General features: G+C 36.7%; 1 protein-coding gene and 1 long non-coding RNA gene across 8 annotated transcripts in view; one reads left to right on the top strand and one right to left on the bottom strand.

Moving 5' to 3' along the window:
• Nucleotides 1–21,168, top strand: part of Tenm2 (teneurin transmembrane protein 2) — a 1,211,860-nt gene that overhangs the window by 3,928 nt on the left and 1,186,764 nt on the right. The gene's annotated exons all lie outside the window — the stretch shown is intronic.
• Nucleotides 1,750–20,691, bottom strand: LOC121141293. Its single transcript, XR_005878168.1, has 4 exons — nucleotides 20,606–20,691; nucleotides 5,028–5,209; nucleotides 4,501–4,645; nucleotides 1,750–2,815 (listed from the first exon to the last, which is right to left on the bottom strand). It is a non-coding gene; the product is annotated as an uncharacterized LOC121141293 (long non-coding RNA).

Genomic DNA, 21,168 nt, shown 5'->3' with positions numbered 1-21,168 from the left:
TTTGCTCTCTTGGTCTCTTTTCACAGGTAAGAAAGACGAAACCCTTAATGTAATTATTTTAGATGAACTAAGGGTTGTGCTGCTAATTTTTTCAAATGGCTCCATCAGCTGTAGAAGCATATAGGTCTTTCCTTAAAATTCATGTGTCCCTGCACAGTCTAATATATTGTGTATACTACAGTGTGATTCTGAACTTGAAATAGTACAACCTTCAAAAATCAGTTACTGCATACCAAAACATGAGGAATACTGAGAAGAGTTCACAAATGAACTAAGTTTCCTTAGATTTTTTTCTAAAAGTCTTTCATTGGTCCACCTGCCCTTGGCATAGAATTGCAGTGTTTAGAGGCAAAAGGAATTCTCAGGATGGAGACAGTGGTTATGTGCTAGCTGGCTGTGCTGTGAGTGAAAAGAGTGCAGGTGTTTTAACTCTGCAACTTTAATAAAGAGACATACAAGCAAAAAATGCCAGTGGAATGTTGAAGTAAAATCTATTTCCCTCAGTAAAGAATCCCCCCCCTCCACTTAGCAATGTGACTTAAATGAACCAGTTGACAGCATCCCTCATATTGCTTACAGTGTGTAGCCCCTGCTAGAGTGTGCATGCATGGCAAGTGCTAAACAGCCTAGTCTGTCAGAAAGAAGTACAGTGTTGTGTGTTTGGGAAGAGAGCTGGTTCCTTTGAGGTGCCCAGTTCTCAAGACTGGCCTGCAGTTGGGAAGGGGATCCTGTCTACAGATCTCCTGATTTGTGGACTGTGCCTCCGGCTACTCTGTCTTCTCTGAGGTAGCTCTGTTACATATTCTGAGACACAAATATGAAGTTTTTCTGTTTGCTTGTTCTTTTCATTGAAGTATAACACAAGGTAGATTTGCAAAAGTTTATAACTCAGCTTTAAGAAAGTACATGTTATTGGTTTAATGAGTGTGCTATTTTGTGCTTTGTAAGCTTTGGCTTGTTTTTCTATAAGATTAGACATTTTGCATTATATATATTTAGTAGAAATGTCTTTTGTGCGTACTGTAAGATTATAGAAAATAGAGTTTTGTACCCTGTCAAATAATATGTTTGGGAATATGGTTCAAAGGTGTAAATCATAAATGTATTAATTTATTTAGGTTCCGCAGTCTTTACTTATTAGAAGGTAAAGTTGATACTGAGGGTGATGTCTCTATTCTGAATCTTTACAGAGGACAGGTTTCTTGGTAGAAGCTTATGTTTAAATGCTGTTTTTGTTATCGTGTAGGGTTTAATTGATAATCAATGCTTTGATATTTCTTCTGCCTCAAGGAGAGGAATAGGAGTATATATAGGGAAGGTATACTGAAATAGGCATTATTTGGGCAGAGGTTAAGAAAATCTAGTTGTGTAAAATAACTATTTTGAAAAATGTAAGCACTGTATCATTTTTTTAAACTACATAAAAATTTCATTGCAAATGTTGAAAAAATTTAAATTAGGTTTTTAAATTATATCTAAGAACAAAACAGATTATAGAAGCTGACTGTATCTAAGCCTGTAGTAATCTATATATTTGTACTTTTAAAACCATAATTATTACTACAGATTCTTTGCAGCTCATTTGTAATATTAACCATGATCCTTTATAAAGCATTGAGAGTATGAGGACATTTGAATATATACTTTGTATTTCAGTAGAGATTATGTAGAAGAAATACAGAAAAATGAAAACTATACTAGAGTACATTTTTAGGCTTTACCTTAGCTTATTCCTTCAATAATCAATATCGTGATTCCAGAGACAAGGTACTGTACCTCTGGAGGCAAGAGCAATCTGATGTCAAAATGATATCCCAGAAATCAAATGGAAATAGAAGTGGGTGCTCTCTTTACAATGAAAGATAATGTTTTTTTCTTTGTGTGTAGGGAGTTTTGGAAAAGTGATTTAATTTCATTTCATTTTAGCACTTGCTCAGGCAGTAATTTTACACAAATATCTTTGCACTCTCTTTCTTCTAGTATAACCAAGTCATTTCTATTCATGTAACCCTGTCTGATGTGAGAAGTTGGAGACCTCAGTCAAGGTCTGGGACTGTGGTCCCAGTTTAGTGGTGGTCCAGGGAAAGAACAGCGTGAGTTAGAGGGAAGAGGGTACTTAAGAAAGGAAAGTAAGTTCTGTAGCTGGTTAACCTTTTCTTACAGTGATAGTCTTGACTCCGTTTTATTTTTAACTTCACTGAAACATCTTGAGAAAGAATAACCTGCTTTTCTTTATTTTAACCCTATGAATAACATAGACATTACAGAGACATTTCACAGTACTTAAGGCTGTACAATTCCTATGACCCAGCAACTAATTTTTCTCTTTCATAATCCTGTTTATATATTCCTACACACCATCAGACTCAGTCAGATGAAACCAATTACTAAGAGGGGGAAAATCAAATTTATTTATTATATTTATTGGATGTGTCTGCTGCTTAATTACCCATTGGCAAATTTGCATGTGGCTACAGAAAAGGCTGTGGGTGAGTGTGGAAAAACGATCAATCATCAATCTCAAAGCTACATGAGGCAGCCAAGAAAATAAAGAGGAGAAGGCCAAGTCAACTTGTCCTTTCTCCTAGGCTATGGTGTGAATCCAAAATCTGAAGGATATCATTGGAAAATGAAGGTGTGTCTGGGCTGACACAGGAAATCTGGAAGCTATACTTTCCTACACAATCAGTACCCTTAAAAAGTCTAACATGCTTTATGCTCTTGGAAACACAGAGATTTAGATGTTCAAAGTGTAGATTGGAAAACAGATTGATTTTTCTCATCAAGCAGGTGACAGTGTCCATCCAAGGGAGAGCTGTGAGTTGGGGGAGAAAGGGAAGAGTATTAGTAATATATGGGGCTGAATAGGTAAAAACAATAATGTAAGCTCAATGGTATAGCATTAGTCTAGCAAGTACAAGGCACTGCATTTGGTCTTCAGTTCCAGTATGGGATAGCCAGAAGGAATAAGATCGTACTAGAAGACAGGGAATAAGACAGTGTGTGCCGAGTTTTACTGAGCTTGTGAACAGCTCAAATAAGCCAATGCTAAGACAGCATTGCTATACTTAAAAGAGGTTGTTGTATTTGACCTCTGATGGTTTAGATGTGTATGTAGGCAGGCTTTTATTATTCCTCTTTGAATTTTCACTTTAAAATCCCTCTGCGACTAATCCTGATTATATCTCTTGTTTTACCCTATTAGTCTAACAGAATGTATCTTGGGTGTAGTTTCTCTCTTATCCCACCAACCCACTTGCATCATATTTTTGGAAATCTACTAAGGTAGAAATTGCTCTTCAAAGTAGTGAGTGACTTAACTGGCCACTGACTCACAGAAATGTGGCAAAACCAAATTGATAGGAGAAGTGTCATTGAGATCACTCGTCACTCAAAAGAACTGGCAATTCTTTATGTCTGACCCAGTCTGACCACCCAGGGTAGGAAAGTGAATATGAACTTCAGGGAAGAAAGCAGCCCTTCCAAACTTGAGACATTTGAAAGCTTTCTTGTAGGACTCGGGAATGAGGTGTGTTTTCAGGAACACAGCGCTATGAATGCGTCGTTTTGTGAAAATGCTGGTTAAATCTGTGATTCACTACTAATTTCCATTTGTTTGGGAAAGCTTCCACTAAAGAGCTATTTCACCATCAGAGATTACGATGTTTCTTTACTTTTTTTTTATCTAGAGACATTAATGTGGCAGCATGGATCTTGAGAATTGAAAGGAAGGGTGGGTGATGCTCGTGGACTTACAGAAAAACGTTAAAGATTGAGCACAACTTTGTATTTCTTCTAATCTTAATGTTAAACATGATATTACAATGCCTTTTATTTCAGAATAAACATTGCTTGTAGCTGGATTCGCTGCAGAAGCCAAACAGTAAATAGATACAGAGGCTGAACTCTCCTTCACATAGCAGCGATTTTTCACTAAGCTATTCCCTAAGGCCAGTCTAGGTATATGAGGGGCACCACTTCTTTTTTATATGATTTGTGTATGTTCCCATAGATTGTGAAGTCTATTTCTGGGCAATTTTCAAGTTAAAATTGTGTTATGGCTACCCTGAAGGTTGTCATTTCTTGGTTTTTCTCTTGTCAGTCAATTCATAAGTGTTTATTAAGCCCCCATGGGGTGTACACAGAATCATACACAGTTTAGGGCATGTGTATGAGGATTACTGGCTTGTTCACTAGAAGCTTATAGTGTCTAGGTAAAAATACCTTTTATGAATATATGTTTAAAATAAGATCTTAACTGGGGATATTCAGAAGTTTTTGCCACTATGCACACCCCTTTCCTTCCATTTTATTTATTTACCTAATTATCTTAACACATGTGTATAGCACACCTTGAAGAATTTCCTTGCAAACTTCAAATGTATTTATTCTATGAAAAACATAGCTTTAGGCAAGGTCAGGAAGCTAGTGGGTCGGCTTTCTTTCCTTTCCTTTTTTTCATTTGAAAACATTCGCCTATCTAGTAAGAGACATACTTACCTAAAGGGTGAAGCCAGAGAGATGAGTGTTAGACTGTATGTTCTGGTGTCAGAGGTCAGGTCCTTCTTAACTTCTGGGTTTCTGAATAGGAAGAAGACATCTCAGCTCCGGAGCTTTGCAGGGTCTGTGCCTATTGCCTGTGTGCCTTGAATCAGTGAAAAAGTGGCTAAGTCACCTCATTGGCCAAGCTATTCAATCACATAGTTTATAAGTGATACATAATTTCATTTTTTTAAAAAAAGAGAGATCAAGAAGGTAGTTTTAAAAAATCCCAGAAACTGGAAAGAGGAGAAAATGCTAACTTATTCCTCACTTCCCGGGGGGTGAAAACTTGTCTCTAAAGATCCCTTTCGTCACAGAACATGAAATTGCAGGGTTAATATGCAAGTTCTGGGGTTTACTTTCACATGCTCATGCTTGAAAATTTATCTCTTATCAGTCATTTGCGGGAAGGGTAATGTTTTTGAAGAGCATTAGGTGAATAGCTTGGAAAGTAAAGTAAAGGAAGAATGCACGGAGGCACTGACCCTTTCCAAAGCCTCAGGTAATAGCTTCCTGGACTTTGCGCAGTCTGTTCTGACTTTCAATATCTCTTGTCAGCTTCTTGATTAATGCTCATTTTGATTATGACTTTCAAGATGATCATATTTCATCTCAAGCAAATAGTAGCCAAAACATCTGAATTGCTTTGCCATTGTCTGTTCCTTGTCTGTTTGAATTGGAGAAGTAATAGGTGAAAAAAACATATGTAGAGACATTGGTGATACATTCTTTCTTTAAACTTTGCCACTCAGCTCATTCCTTCTTGGCTGATTATGAGAATGTCTAAGGACTTAAGAGGTAGGCTATAAGTGACTGCGGGGGTCCTTCTGGATGCAAGTCTTTTTGATAAGAGATTTTTTTCTGTTCACAATATTACAACCCATCTTTATTTCCCTACTTTGTTATATAATTAACTGAAGCAAGATGAAATGTTTTGTATTCAGAATCAGGTCGTGTTCTCATTGTGAGGTAAAAGAGAGTAATCTTGGTTTAGTGAAAAGTGATAAGGCTGTTGAACATCTCAGGAACTTTGAGAAAGATGGGAAGGCAAACTCTCTGCTTCTGTCACTGGGTTCGTTGCTCAGCTGGAGGCCTTTGTGTCTCTGGCACTAGTTACTGCCCTTGCACCTCCATTGCTGTCATTACTAGAAATGTGTCTGCTTGCACCAATCATTTGCAAATGGAAAATCACTCTGCCCTTGATTGTGAGGCTTTCTGGTTTCCTATTCTAAGTTGTAGGCTGATATACCCCATCTGATTGATATTGGCCTGTATTTCTGTATTGCTCTCACCCCTCTTACCAAAACTCTAAGCTATTGAGGCTGACGCTTTGTGTTCTGTACTGTGAGACTACAGCAGGTAGTCTATAGGAGATAAGCAGAATTTCTTCAAACTGAAAGAGGGGAGTCAATAAAACATGTAAACAAAAACCCTTCAATATCTTTTGTTATTCTTTATATTGAACTATAGGATCTTAGGTGAAATATAGCAAGTACCTCAGAGTATGCAATTGAAAAGTCAATAGCAACATAGATAGAGATCTTTCTTTTTTCCCCTAAAACAAGTCAGAGGCTATTACTGGTTATAAAAGTATTAAGCACAATGCTTTTGATTTTTATAAACACACAGCAAACTACAGTATGTAACTTAGACAATTCATTTCTCATCACCAAGAATCCTATTTATGTTATCCATTTGAACTCTTCTTGTCCCAAAGTTAAGTATAAATTGCCTACAATGGACCAATCTTTGTCCAGTTGTGAATATCAAAGTTCAAAAGGATCTAGACAGAAGGTAGAAGGAATTTGTATAGAGGACAGAGGAATCAGCTGGGTAGCCTAACAATGTTCAGGAAATCAATCAGCAACATTATTTCTGCATGAACTATCATAAAACTATATATCGACTTGTCAGTTTGAAATAAGAACAATTGTAACATACAAATGCATTTCATTTACTTGTATGGTTAGATTGTCTGAGGTTTAAGCATTCTGCCTCTTACTAAATTATTAGTAAACCCAGTGAGGTACAGGACCCACACAAGTAATCCATATCACAGACAGAACTTTTGCATCTGAAGGCTCAGCCTTTAATTCTTCAATTCTGAATTAATATATTTATCCTTCCATCACTGTCTCCCAAGGATTTTGAGAATTAATTAGAAACAAAATCACTTTCAGTCCTTGGATGTTACACTCTGTGCTGAAAAAAATATGAGACACTGAAGTGTTATTAATAATGACAAAGGTTCATCCAATAAAATAATCTGACTGACTGAATTCTCACATGGTTGGTATTTTCTAATATAAATTACTGTAGGATTAGATAGTTAAATATTGAATATTGTCTCATTTAATGCAGTTCTATGAAATATTAATGATAATGATGATTTTCCAGTTTGGGGAATATGGAGATGGCTTTTTACTGACGAATAGCTTTGACCAGTAACATAATACATTTTACAGAATGATAATGAATATATTTAAATGAAGGTGGAAAAGGAAATAAGTGACCACAAAACTGATGGATTCCATATAAGTGAAAAGTCACAAAAATTTGTTCCTGTTACATAGCTCTCTCTCTCTCTCTCTCTCTCTCTCTCTCTCTCTCTCTCTCTCTCTGTCTCTCTCTCTCTGAAATTATCCCTATGCTACTATTTTGACCAGTGTGGAGAGATTTGCAAGTATCTTTAAAGAAAAGAAGAGATCTACTCTATGAGGCCCTTGCACAGGAGTGCCGTTGATGTTGTTTAGCTGGCATGAGGTGTAAAAGTCTGAAAATTGGATTGGGTTTTGACAGAAGGCTGGATGTGTAGAGTGTGACAGTTGAAATGGGATTGTGCATGAAGTTAATGGAAAGCAAAGGGGAAAAAAGGTGGGAGAAGGAAAGAGAGAAAGAGCTGTTGACCAAGTGGTCCATTGGAGCTCCATAGTCAGACCTTGAATCGAGAACTTAATGTATAAAGCCAATACTTTCAAATTTTATTTTCAGATATTCTCTGTTTTGATGTTCTTGAGTCTGTGATCTTATATTTCAAATTAGAGAACTCAAAATTAATGAGGAATAGGGTAAGTGACTATTTTTGTAACACTTTGTTGCGAACAGAGAATGAGACCATTTACCACTGCGTAAAAATGATTTAAATAGAACGTTTGTGTTGTTGAGATATTTTGTGACCCCATCCACCCCTTTTCAGGGGAACTTTAATGCTTTGTGAGATGATTTTATTCGAGATTGCAGTTATCCTTGTTTCATACCTAGTAATTTAACGGCTGAAAAGGCTCCTTTTTTGTTCTCTTGTAGATAATGTATGTGGTGTGAGTGAAAGCTTTTTTTATTTTTTTAAGTGTTTTGGGGTTGTATTCTTTTAGCACAAACTTATTCCTTGATAAAGGAGCTGGCTATAATTTGCAGAAATCACTGTTTCTTTTTCTTTAGTTGTTGGGTAATTGCTCTTTGTATACACTGTGGAAATGTTCGTATAGACCAGTGACAAAGCCTAGCAGATGCACTTGTAATTATGTGGAATTTAAGTAAATTTTGCATCTGATACACACAAAGCAAATGCTTTGTCCAAGCAGGCTCAGATACTGCCATGCGGACTGTTGTAAGTACAATGAGGAGAGTTTTAATGGAAAACAAATGGAACTATTAGTAAGTCTTTTTTTTACTTGAAAAGGCACCAGCTTTAGGCGTAGCCTCCAACTCATTCATATTCATAGTTGGATTCATTCTAAATATGACCTTTAAAACTAAAAAAACTTTAAGTCTTTAAAACAATATGTGGTATCATGTATATTATGTAATATATGTAATATTAAAGTGACATCAGAGAATTCTTGAGAAGAAATGGTGAGATAAATATTTGTTTCATATTCCACTTTTTTGCCATTAAGGAGAATATTGAATTAATATAACTTAAAAAATATAAAAGGGAATTTCATAGTATAAATAGATCATGCCAGAGAAAAAAGATAATTGCAGCGTTACTTTAACAACCTTAATTCACAAGGAAAACCTAAAAAGGAATATGTGATGAGTTCAAATTCTACTCCTTATTGTAAACAAAATCGATCTAGCCAGAGGAGCAGTTTCATGAAAAATCCTCTTTTCCCAGTTTTGTTTGAGATTAATCCTTTCACTGTGTAGTTTTTTGTGGTTGTCTGACTTACTAAGTGAGATCTTTGAAGGTCTAATCTTTTCCTCTGTGTTTATTCTTAGAAAATGTTAAATGCAAGGAGCTACTGGATTCTCTTAGATGCTTAAGTCTTAAGTTTCAACGACTTTTTCTTTCTACGAGAACGTTATTGTTAATTGATCCCAAACACTTTTTATCTTCAAGTCAGAAGGTGGGCCACGTGATTCCAGGGAACTCAAAAACACCTCAAGCCACAGACAGCTGGCCTCCATGACTGCTCCCTACTCTCTTGTGTGCTATGAGGAAACTTGACAGCAGCAGAGGAAAGACAGGCTCTAATTTTTGTAAGAATCCAGAACCTCCAGGGGTTTTAAGGCTAGAGCCATTGTTTGAAAAGGAAAAAGAAAAATTTTGAGAAGAAATTTTGAAGTAGAGGGAGAGCCTGACAGAAGTATTTTAGGCACCCAGTTAGAACAAGACAGATGTGCCATGCCTAGAATACCTTGGCTCTGCAATCATGCCCCCACCTACAACACTCTCCAAACAAAATGCAGAATGTCTTTATCTAAATATTTTTCACTGAATTTCCAAAGTCAAAGAACTTCCTCAGCTGTAGCTTACTGCATGACGTGGTGTAGTTTATGTCTCCTCCAATGCCATTCATAGTCCCCTTTGCCTCCTTCCCCTCCCCCACTCCAACATCTCGTTCACTGTCTACCACAGGATATCTTGGGATTTGGAGAAGAACCAGGTATTTTCCTTGGTATTTAAGAAAGTTGCTATTTTGAAATTCCGTTAGAGAGCTGTGGGCATTTTTATTTCAGTGTCTCCATACATCTCTTTCTCTTTCTGAAGGAGAAACTGCTTACATAATAATACCCAGAAGCAGACCCTTGGGAATTGCTAAGCTATTTGATGGAGGCTCTGCAAGAAGAGAAATGCAAGAGCTCCCTTGTCCTGTGTGGCTTCCCACGGGGGCCTCAACTGGAGCTATTTACACAATAGCAGATTCTCAGAAGGATAAATATATACAAATCCCTCTTTCCAATTGGGAGGAACCAGTAGGAAACAGCACCTGGGAAGAGAGAGCCCTCTAATAGCTCAGCCCCACAGAGCTTCTTGAAGGAACAGCTCCTGAGCCAGGCCCCAACTGTCAGCAGAGCCTGCCAGGGAGACAGATGCTGCAGTTGGAAGACACATTTATTCAGTTAGATATTTTGTTCTTGTAGATGGCCAACCATGACTCATGGAGGAAACCAGAGAGAGAGAGAGAGAGAGAGAGAGAGAGAGAGAGAGAGAGAGAGAGAGAGAGAGAGAGAGAGAGAGAGAGAGAGAGAGGAGAAAGGAGGAGTAAATTAATCTTTTTATTAAACCCTCCTTAGGATTTAGCCATGGTTGTAAATGCCAAGCTGGAGAACTTGCCACAAGTCAGGGAAGTTGTGAGTACAGGTACAGGGCCGTAAGCTTATGCCAATGATGATAGCATAACGTTTAACCTGCTTAAAAAAAGATTGACAGATTTCTGAAGGATATCTGTGTAAACCATGAGTGAAGGAATTGTCCAATGATCCAAACCCAAGGAGCAAGCTTCTAAGAATGGAAGCATCCTTAGCATTCTCTGTGATGATGGTGTGTCCTCTGCATTTTTCCTGTGGCTCTGTTTCTGTGTTACACTTGCGTGTCAAAGAAGCCATCTCTGCCCTCTGTTTACTTGCCTGTCTCCTCTTCATGTCCACATGTGTGTGTGTATGTGTGTGTGTGTGAGAGAGAGAGAGAGAGAGAGAGAGAGAGAGAGAGAGAGGGAGAGACATATATCGCATGTACGTAGCATGTCACTAGGAGCTTGGGTTGCTGCTGCACCCTGAAATATCAGCTTCCATCTGCCTTTATCATTGGCTTCCACATCTAACTCTGCAGTTACATTCAGTTGATTAGATAAAAGGAGACTATCTGCTGTTGGAGAGATACTGAAGTACAGTTTTTGTAACTTGTTCCTATTGCTAGATTGTGGATTTCCTTAAGATCTTAAGGAAGGGGCTAGTACTGTAGGCTACTCCTCAGTTTCCTCTGTTTTCTTAAAAACAAGATCCCTGTTTCCTTTTGAAAATAAATAAAATCAGGGCATCATTATTCTGATTCCTTCTGTTGCAGGAGAGGGTATTGAGAACTTTAGCCTATCTCAGGACTGAGTTGTTTCATAAACCTCCTGTGTAGGTCATGCCTGGAATAAGATGTGTCTGAGTGCCTGTCAGCAGCTCCTATGCCAAACTCTTGACATGACATTTTTCTGATAGAGTTCCAGAAGTGGTCCTTTTAGATCTGCATGTCTCCATAATTTGGTATGGCAGATAGCCAAAAGGTGTGTGGGGAAAGCAGGCCCTTATTCCCCCCGTACACACACACACACACACACACACACACACACACACACACACACACACACACACACAGACACAGACACAGACACACACACACACACACACACACACACACACACATTTAGAGGGTACTCCAGGCATTGGAAACCACAGCTGTGGAGCCAATTTAGAGAAAGTAATTCACAATTGACTTGTGGATGAGCTGGCTCGCCTTCTTGAGCCACTGTGCTTGTCTGGCTAGCGTGGGACTATTTGAGATGAGACTCTCCACTCTAAGGTCTGCGTGTCTTTCACTGTGTCTCGTATCCAGTCAAGTACTTATAGACTGTCAATTTGTAACAATGCCTTTGACGAACTTTGAATCTTGAAACCAGTGGTCCTATTGATCCTGCAGTGAAGCTGCTTGCATTTCTTCTGGGGCTTACCAAAATAATGCTGCTTTAAAAAAAATAACTTATTTAACTGTTTCAGACACTTACTTTTGAATCCACAAAAAAAGACAGATGTTTCTCCTTCAGCTGTCAGTGGTTCATTTCCTTTGTCTTGCACAGGGACAGTATGTGTTAGATAAACTTATGTTTAGTGAATTAGTATGATGTTCTTTTCCTTTGAGGACATGGAAAATGTGTGTGTGTGTCTGTGTGTGTCTGTGTGTATGTATCTGTGTTTGTCAATGGTTTCACTTTTCTTTCTTTTTTAACTTTTGTTTTTATTTCATACATTACATTCTGAGTAAAGTTTCCCTCTCTCTGCTTCTTCGTGACCCTCTCCTACTTCCAATATCCCCCAGATCAGTGTCCTCCCCACCAAAAAAAAAACTGTCCTCCCAGGGATATCTACCTAACATGGCCTAACATGATGCAGTAAGACTGGGCACAAACCCTCATATCATGGCTGGATGTGGCAACCCAGCAGGTAGAAAAGAGTCCCAAGCACAGGTAAAACAGTCCTCCTGGCCGGGCGATGATGGTGCATGCCTTTAATCCCAGCACTCAGGAGGCAGGTGAATCTCTGTGAGTTCGAGGCCAGGCTGGACCGATGGCCTCCAAAACAATACAGAGAAACCCTGTCTCGTAAAACCAAAAAAAAAGAGTCCTTCTTAGTAGTAACTCAATTTCCTTGATTGCATGATATATACTGGAATATTATAATTGTACCCACTATTTCACTAAAAGGAAATAACTTCCCTTTGAGCTGAAGATGATATGCTCAGAAGAATAGGCTTTAGATTGGCTTTTGAGCATTCCATTCTTTTTCCTACTTTGTAGTTTCAAAGAGAATCATATCTTAGAAGTTAGAAGCATAGTTAATGCAATTAGTTTACTGTTAGAGTAAACACCACACTTTATGTTTTAGTTTATCATAAAAGGCTACTCTGCAGGCAGAAACTGATCTGTTACCTATTTTATATAATTATCAATCAAGAATTTTTTTAGAAAAAAGTTGAAAATAATCAAAAGAATATTTCATTATACTTGACAGTTGTGTTGAACTGAATAGTCTTTATCGACAAATAAAGTATGATTAAGTTACAATCATGTTCATCCAACTTTTACTTTACTAGTTCATCAGGGATGTCTATGAGTTAACACAATAAACTATTGTTTGGGCCTTAAACAGATAAACTTCACTATCATTGACCAAAAGTATGGGTTGTAATGTTTAGAAGGCATTGTGACAAACCTCATATTCCACATTCTGGGTTCATGTATGTTATTCTGTTTGGCCTGCTTTTGGATGTTAAATTGTGATGTAGGAATGAGTATATGAGACAAAGGAAGACAGTGTACTTGAATGAAATGACAATATTCCTGAAGTTGGTTTTTATCATAGAATAGATGTGACCCTCTAAGTTGGGAGGGAAACATATTCCAAGAAAATGACTTTGATTGTGATTTGAGCTTTCTTTGATATGTGGATGAGCTAGCTGCCTCCATCCTTTTGAAAAAATATATATGTCAGTTACTTGTAAATTATTTGTCACTCAATCTGAATTGTCAAGCTATACATTTTTAGTCTTTATTCATATATCATTTGTGCCAATCTCTAGCTCCCATATTCAGGCTGCTTCTTTCCTAGAAAAATCAGCTTCACTTTTAGTTTATCCAAAAGCAAGCATGAGACACTAGATCCTAGTATGCCCATGATTAGAAAAAATGAAAACTTAGCACTGAGAAGCAAAGATAAATAAACTCCTTTAGTATGCATATGTACAGGTAACAACAAGAACCAGCGATGCATGTTGCATAAACATTCTAAGAATTTTATAAGTATTCTCCTGTACTTCTTAGCTGGGGGTCTGTACTGGCTTTCTGTTATGGCAACATGCACATGAGACAGTCCACTCAAAAACACAAGAAGTTTGTTTTTACTCATCACTCAGGATGCTTCATTCCTTGATTAGTCACCCTAATGCCTCTAGAGATGTGCTGGCACATCATAGAAGTACAGTCCTAAGGGAGCTCTTGTCTCATAGCTAGAATCAAAAGATAAGAGGAGAAGGAAGTCATAGTCATTCTGGAACTTTCCAACAGGGTCTGAGGAAACAGTTCTTCACCTATTGTGTGTTTGGGAGACACTTGTCTAGCCAATTGCAGAGTGCAAATAAGTCATTTTGTTAACCCTATACTTTACAAGAGATTTAACTAAAGGCAAATAATTCATATTATTCATCTGTATATCAAGTAAGAATGGGTTCCAGGAATATGTCAATGAAGTATTCTACTGGCCACTGTTCCATGAGTCCCACAGAAACACACTCCAAAAATTTTATATGTACCACATGCTGGTAATAACGAATGAATGGTGATCATTATTTTAACTAAAATATAAAAATAGATTCAAATGAGATAATAGATACAAAATTAAGGAGTTTATATACTACTTATTTGCAAATGAGAAAAAACAGTAAAGTTAATTAGTCTGTGAAAGTAAAAATATCTCCATTTATCATTCTCGATGATTCTACCTGCTGTCAGCCACAATCTTGGTATTGCTTTTGGGTTTGTGGTAGATCACCTTGGTTGGAAGTATGTGGTTTAGGAAGTCCTCAGCCCATAAGTAAAAGAAAAAGGAGAGGAAGGGAACAATGTCAGTGGCTAAGAGTGCCAGAATCAAATTATCTAATTAATCATTGATTCATTTGCAAACATTGAGAGGGGTTCAAAAAGGGCAATAAGATGTCTATAGGGTCATGATGACCTCTTGCCCATGAGATGAAAATTTTAAAATGTACTTTCAGCACAGAAGAATTCCTGAAAGATTTTTGGCTAATACTCTATCAATATTTTAAAAAGCTAATCACCTTCCTTTAAGTCTAAATTATAGTTCTATGAACCCAACTTCAATAGGACATCTATCAAACTTCTACCTTCTATAATCAATGTGTATGAAATTGCTGTAACAAGAGCTTTGTTGATATGGTACAGTGGGGCATAACTAACATAAAGCTGTTTTTTTCCCAAGATCTACAAGACAAAGTATATGGTTTTTCAATAAAGTTGAAAGTCCAACGAAGTTGAAAGGTTCAACAAAATTGAAAATAAAAGATAGGCCTCAGAGCTGGATATCTACCATACATGTGTAGGTCTTAATGTACATTGATTTATTTATTAGAAGCAAATAAGAAAATTAGAAAAGGAAATATGAACACAGATTTATATTACATTAAGGAGCTGATGTTTTGAATGTAGCATTGTTGATCTGTTAAAAAAGTGGAATCAGCTTTTTATTTTAGGAATCCATATCATCAAAGCTTTGCAAATAAAATAACTCTTTAGTTTGCTACTTCATTTCAAAGTAAAATGGAAATGAAGGATGTGAGGTTATAGAGAAGACAGGTCTGACAATGTTGAAAGTGCTTAATGAGGTACTGAATGTTCATAATGTCATCATTTTGCTAATATGTACACTTCAGTATATGCACCATATTGAAGACCCCCCACCCCCTGGGTGTGGTGTGTGTGTTTGGAGTTTTCCATAACTTACATTAAAAATGCATATTGCATGGAGAATGGATAATAATATAAGGTTAAAGGACTCATGGATTTCTAGAGGAGAGATGATGAGGTTGAAAGGGGAAAGGGTTATCAACCTTGATATATATATATATATATATATATATATATTATTTATTTTTCTGAGACAGAGTTTCTCTGTGTAACAGCCAGACTGTGCTTTGTAGACCAGTCTGGCCTTAAACTCACAGAGATCCACCTGCCTCTGCCTCCTGAGTGCTGGGATTAAAAGCATGTGCTACCACTGCCTGCTTTTTTTAAGTCTAGTATTTCATTATATTTATTTTATTATATCATATTTGCTTTGTTTATGTGTGCATATATATGTATGTATATGTGTGCATGCATACCACGGTGCTCATCTGGAGTCAGAGAATAGCTTTTAGGAGTTACTTCTCTTCTTCCACCATGTAGTTCAGTGATCAAACCTGGGCAATCAGCCTTGTTAGAAAGTATCTTTACCCACTGAGTTACCTCACCAGTCCCGTGGAAGACATTTTAAAGATAAAATCCACAGTTCTTGATGATATATTGGATGTACTGGGTAGAAAGCAAGCATGACCTCTATGTTTGTAGCATGAGTATTGAACAAATAAGGATTCTACTTACAGAGAAGGAATAGCTGTGTGAGAGCAAGGTCAGAACACACCTACACATGGAGAATATCCATTGTAGTTGCGTAGTCTGTGGGCAGAATTATAAAAGATGAGTGGTAGAGGCAGAGAGTTGGAAGTGCAAGACCATTCATTGTACATATGCAAATAGGGGGTGAGCATCTTGATGTAAGTTTTGAAAGCTAGAATACTGACATAGGATTGGGAAGTCATCACTTTCAGGGGGAGGAAGCAGGAAGGAATAGAAGCAATACAAGAAGTTGTAAGGTACTTGGGGTAGATGACAGACAGACTTTGGCAGGGTAAAACAAGGGTGAAACATAAGGGTGGGAAGTCCAGTTGTGAGTGTGGAGTTTAAGGGTGAGGTGTATACAAAGCCTATTTACAATGGGGACAAAATTCTTAACTGACTTGGAAGAAGAAAAGAAAGATCAGGGAAGGGGGTAGAAGATGGAGCACTATTGTCACTTACAGTGTAGGCTTAAATTAAGAAAGTGTGGGATGGTAGTGAGGAGAGTGATGCCTCCTCACTACCCTCACAATGGGACAGAGAAAAGTTTTAGTAAAACAGGCTATCACACTGGTGTTAGAGTCTGCAGATGCACATGCATGATTTCACAGTTAGGACATTTTAGTTACATTTTAACAAGACCTGGTCTCTAGAAGGTGCAGCTGGTTTGGATTAATCCATTCAGAACATGGTAACAAGGAGGATACACCATTTGGGTGAAGATGATATATAAATTAGGCAGGTTACCAGAGAAACTATTTTGCCAAATATATATATATATGTATATATATATATATTATATTTTTTGTTAGGATTCTCCCTCTCACATAATTAATGCTCAGAAATTCTAATTTTATTTGCTCTCTCAGTCATATTATTTGCCAGAAGCTTTATGTTATAAACCACACATTAGAATTTAAAATTGAGGTTGTTTTTAAGAGAAATCTGTGGCTAGACCCTTGCAATGCAATACCCTTCTATAATTTTGACATTTTCCTGTGTGTTTGTTGCTGAAAGAAAAACTTGACAAGACTGTAATCGGTGAAATATTCTGTGTGAAGAAAATAATAGATGTTTGGATCTCAATAGAGTATTGCTTTTGGAGAATATCAAAATTGTTCTGATTTGAAGTTTTAGTGAGGAACCAAGCAATACAGAGAAGTGAACGTTTCTGAAAACTCTAAAGCAATGCTTTCTCATACAATCTTATCCCAGTAGCTAATACAGAGCTTAATTTGAAGAATAAAACAAATAGTGAAATCTCCAATTGTCCGGTAGAAATTGCTATTTTTGATTTACTAGTCTACTAGTGACAAATATTTGCCTCCAAAATTTAATTAGATGGTTTGAAACAATTTTGGAATTCATTCAGATAAAATTTCTCTGATCATGAGACTCTTGAAGAAAAGCAAGTACTGTGATTTTTGTTTTTGTTTTGTTTTGTTTGGGAGCAGATATGTATTTTAAACAGTCTCCCATAATTTTTATTTTTTTCTGGTACTTAATAGTATGTTCTTTTAGTCAGTAGGTTGCCTTATTTGTGAGCTAATTAATTATTGACAGATAGACTGAATTTTTTTGTTTTGTAGAAGTTTAGACATTGAAATATAAGGTATTATAAAACCTGTCTCCAAACTCTCCACCAATCTAGAAATAGCATATTTCTAAACAGCCCTAATTTGATGAGAGACCCTCAAGTCTTAATGTTATAACTGTTAAGTTTTCAACTGAAAGAATTTGACTTCCCTGTCTTTGTGTGTTAGCCTTGATTAAAATTACTGTTGTTGGATAAAGGGAAAGAATTATGTCTTAATGCTGAAAGTTACTCTCATCTTCTTAGCTCTGATGAAAAAGAAAAAAAAAGACTCTCAAGGCATTCATATATCATGTTCTTATCCTCACTTTTATGGACACTGATCTTGGCTTGTGTACCAGGAGGGACATGACCTATGGTCCTGAAGGAGCTTTGATGGCTGCTATGAGCTTCTGCCACTAGACCCCATTGTGTGTAAAAACTATTATCCAGGACAGACTCAGTTAACAGTTCTTTACTTTTGTATAATCTTTGACCAGGAGAAATAATCAAATTTTAGGCTTTTTTGAGGCTAGCTGCAGAATGCTTCCTGTCACAATACATTGTGGATACTGCTTTCACTTTCTGTGTTAGCATGAGAACACTCCATTGGATCAAAGAAATAATATCATCACATCAGTGATGAATACTGTTTCATACGGAAAGCACATAGGACAAGCTTGTGGATAGCTGGATGTCAATTGCCCTTTATTTTATATAGACAGATCTCTTCAGAGTCTCCAAATGCTGGTTTTATGTTGCTTTTTCCGGCTCCTGCCTTTATGTATTCAGGGAGTCACTTACAGAAAGAGTTACTTGGTTGAGCTGATTTAATTCATATCATATAAAATTCTTTTTGCACTTATACTAAATTGATTCTATTATTCACAATAACATTCTACCCTTCTTGTAACAGTAAAATGACAAGGGATATTTTTGGACAGTCTCTAGTTCATGCGAAGAAGAACTAGTAAAAATGGTATTTTTTAGAAAAGTATCACTGGAGAAACATAGCCATTTCAGAAATCTAAATCACTTAGGAGAACACTTAGTTTAACCCCATAAAGAATGAAGTTTGGGTCTGAGGAAGGGAAGAAACTTGGACAAAAAATAATCTATAAAACTTACACTTATCTAAAGAAAACAAATCATGTGGTGTTAAATGAAATGTTTATTTTTTATTTTGAGGTAGAAAATTAGCACTGTGCTCAAAATTTTATCCTGAATATATATACAGACATTACTACATTCAGTCATTCTGGAGCAAGATATGTTTAAAGCATTCAAAATTTCTTAGTTATCAGCAATAAAAATGTCTTATTATTTCAAGGAGGACTGGCTTTCATGTTTACCTAGAGGTAAACAGAAATGTTTTGTCTCACCCATTTAATATCCCTGTACATAAAATATAGTTTAGTACAATGGATATGTTTAAAATTCCTTTTGTTTGGTGGCCCCCTTCCCCACAATAAACCCTCTAGGACTCATTTGAAATCTGCTTTGAAGTTAATTTCATGAAGATTTTTCTGATTTGTACTCCTGCTGAATTATTGTTAAGCTAAAAGAAAAATACCTGAAAAACTCCAATCTTCAAACCGTACCATTTATTTCATCTTTTGTTTAAATTGGTTTACTTTAAACCATGCAAGTGATACCAAGTCCTTCAAGTCGCTAATAAATTAAACAGACATGATAAAATCTTGCCGTGAATTAATATAGGACACAGCAGAATTGCTGCTTAATAATCCAGGTGTCTTCACCCAAGAACACTTATTAAGATACCCATCACCTCATTAAAACGTTCCTACCAATAAAAACCTCTTCTTGAGTGTTCTTTCCCTTTCAAACTATAATTTGAATAACTGGGGGAAGGGCATTTCCATTATGCAAATGATTCCTGGTACTCCAGTCAGAGTTGCTTAATTGTCAGTGAATAGGTCAGTTTGTATTTCCTCATTAATATTTGAAGTTTTTGTAGAAACCACTTCATAGCACAAATGACAAGCTTCTGTCTTGTAGCATTAGCTTAATTTATTGTGACCAGGAGATCAGGCTTTACTTTCAACTCTCAGTGTATGTGTCGTTGACAATCACCACATGCCACCCATTGGTAAAGCAGAGATTTAAATTTTATATCTTAAAATTGTAACAGCAGCTTAGAGGTGTGTGTAATTCCAGGGAAAAAACAGATGATAAATCTGCATATGTCTCATTTCTGGAAACAGTAAAATTGAGTGACTATTGAATACTTATGTTGATGATCTTGGGAGAAAAACTCCTTGTTCAGATGAATGCAAAACGCTTCACACACACATGTTCGCTATCAGATGGTTCATTATTCACATGGAGTGTGTCTAATGAGCATTTTACCTCCTTATAAATACACTCAACTTTTGGGTCCTCTCATTTGCAGATTATCTGGAACACAGTGTTAATCCCAACCATGATTCTGAGTCAGTTCCTTTGCTCAGGAATTGTAATTCATTTTTAATATTAGCCTTAGGGCTGGAAACATGATTAGAAATGCAGAATAATGCCTTCATTCAAAACCAATTAAAACAACTTCTGGATTTTCCAACATAATGGGTAATTCACGGCACTGCACTTTTCCATCACAATAGATCAAGTTTGATGTATTGGAAGATAATTTAAAGCTTTGTCACTCAAGTTTTCCTCAAGAAAACATTTGATTTCCATTTTTACTGATGGAGAATGTGCTTATTTCTGTATCATAAGAAGAAATACAGAACTGCATTATTTGACAAAAGACAGGTATAGTTTTCAGTCCTGATCTCTTATAAATGCAATGTTTAATTTTAATTTAAACCTTACCATGTTGGCTTTAAGCTAATCATTCATTATCCTTCAGTAAAGCCACATTTTACAGTATAGACAGAAAGGTCATTTATCTGTGGCAATGTTAAGTAACTTGTTTTTATTTTACATGGGTGGGGGGGGTAAAAAGAAAGCTAGCAAAAGATGCTTTCCATAAACTTTAAAGTACTTCTAGATCTAGATTACTTTTCAGACATCATTATGGATAATGTGCTTACCAAGTGACTATGTGTGGGGTTTATCATTTTGATAGGAGTGTGTTTGTTAGTGATGAAACAAAGTACAATGTTTTACTTTCTTAATGGCCTTTGTGTTTGCAGTGTGTGCATTCTCAGTATTGTAGTATGCCAGGTTTGAAGAATTTACCATGGTTGATTGGCAAAGAGAAGTGTTTCCTTAGTTGTGCACTGGAGTTTATGCAGGAGAAACTGGGGAAGAAAGCCTGTCAGATGTGCTTCAAGCCGAAATAAAAAGAACTCAGTCTAACTGTGTCACTTACCTAGAGCTCACCTTTGAACTGACTTTTCCTTGCAGCTCTTTCCGTAAGATCTCTGGAATACCGAGTCAGCATAAATAAATGAATGACTGAATACATAAATGAATGAATGAATAAATAAATAAATTCCAAAGGTCAACAAAAATGTCTGCAAAGCAAGTCATTAAGAGGAAATAAATCAAGGGACTTTTTTTTTTTTAACAAAACCAAAGGCTGAAGAAGGGCTTTTTAATAATTTGTAATCTTTTAGAAATCTGTGTCCCTTCTCTACCTCGTTGTTTCCAAGGAAATCTACAAGGGCCTTCCTCTCCTCTGTCTTTCACTCTTCCTGCCTGCACTGTATAGGGGATTCCTGGGATGCTAAGAATAGCCTCTGAAGGATAGGCAGTGTCAGAAATGGAGAGGAGATCAGCTTGCCTGTCCCACCACCTGGGTACCAAATTCTTGCATATCATTAGTTTGTCCATCAGAACTGCCTTTAGAGGCTCAGCTAAGTTCAAGCCATAATGATGGGCAAAGCAAAGACTGTATCACCACCTTAGACTCTTTATTTTTACTTTACTCTC

This window comes from Mesocricetus auratus, unplaced genomic scaffold, assembly GCF_017639785.1.
Source record: "Mesocricetus auratus isolate SY011 unplaced genomic scaffold, BCM_Maur_2.0 Super-Scaffold_100007, whole genome shotgun sequence".
Classification (NCBI taxonomy): domain Eukaryota; kingdom Metazoa; phylum Chordata; class Mammalia; order Rodentia; family Cricetidae; genus Mesocricetus; species Mesocricetus auratus.
Note: the sequence above shows the minus strand (reverse complement) of the source record. Positions and strands in the feature narration are given on the sequence as shown.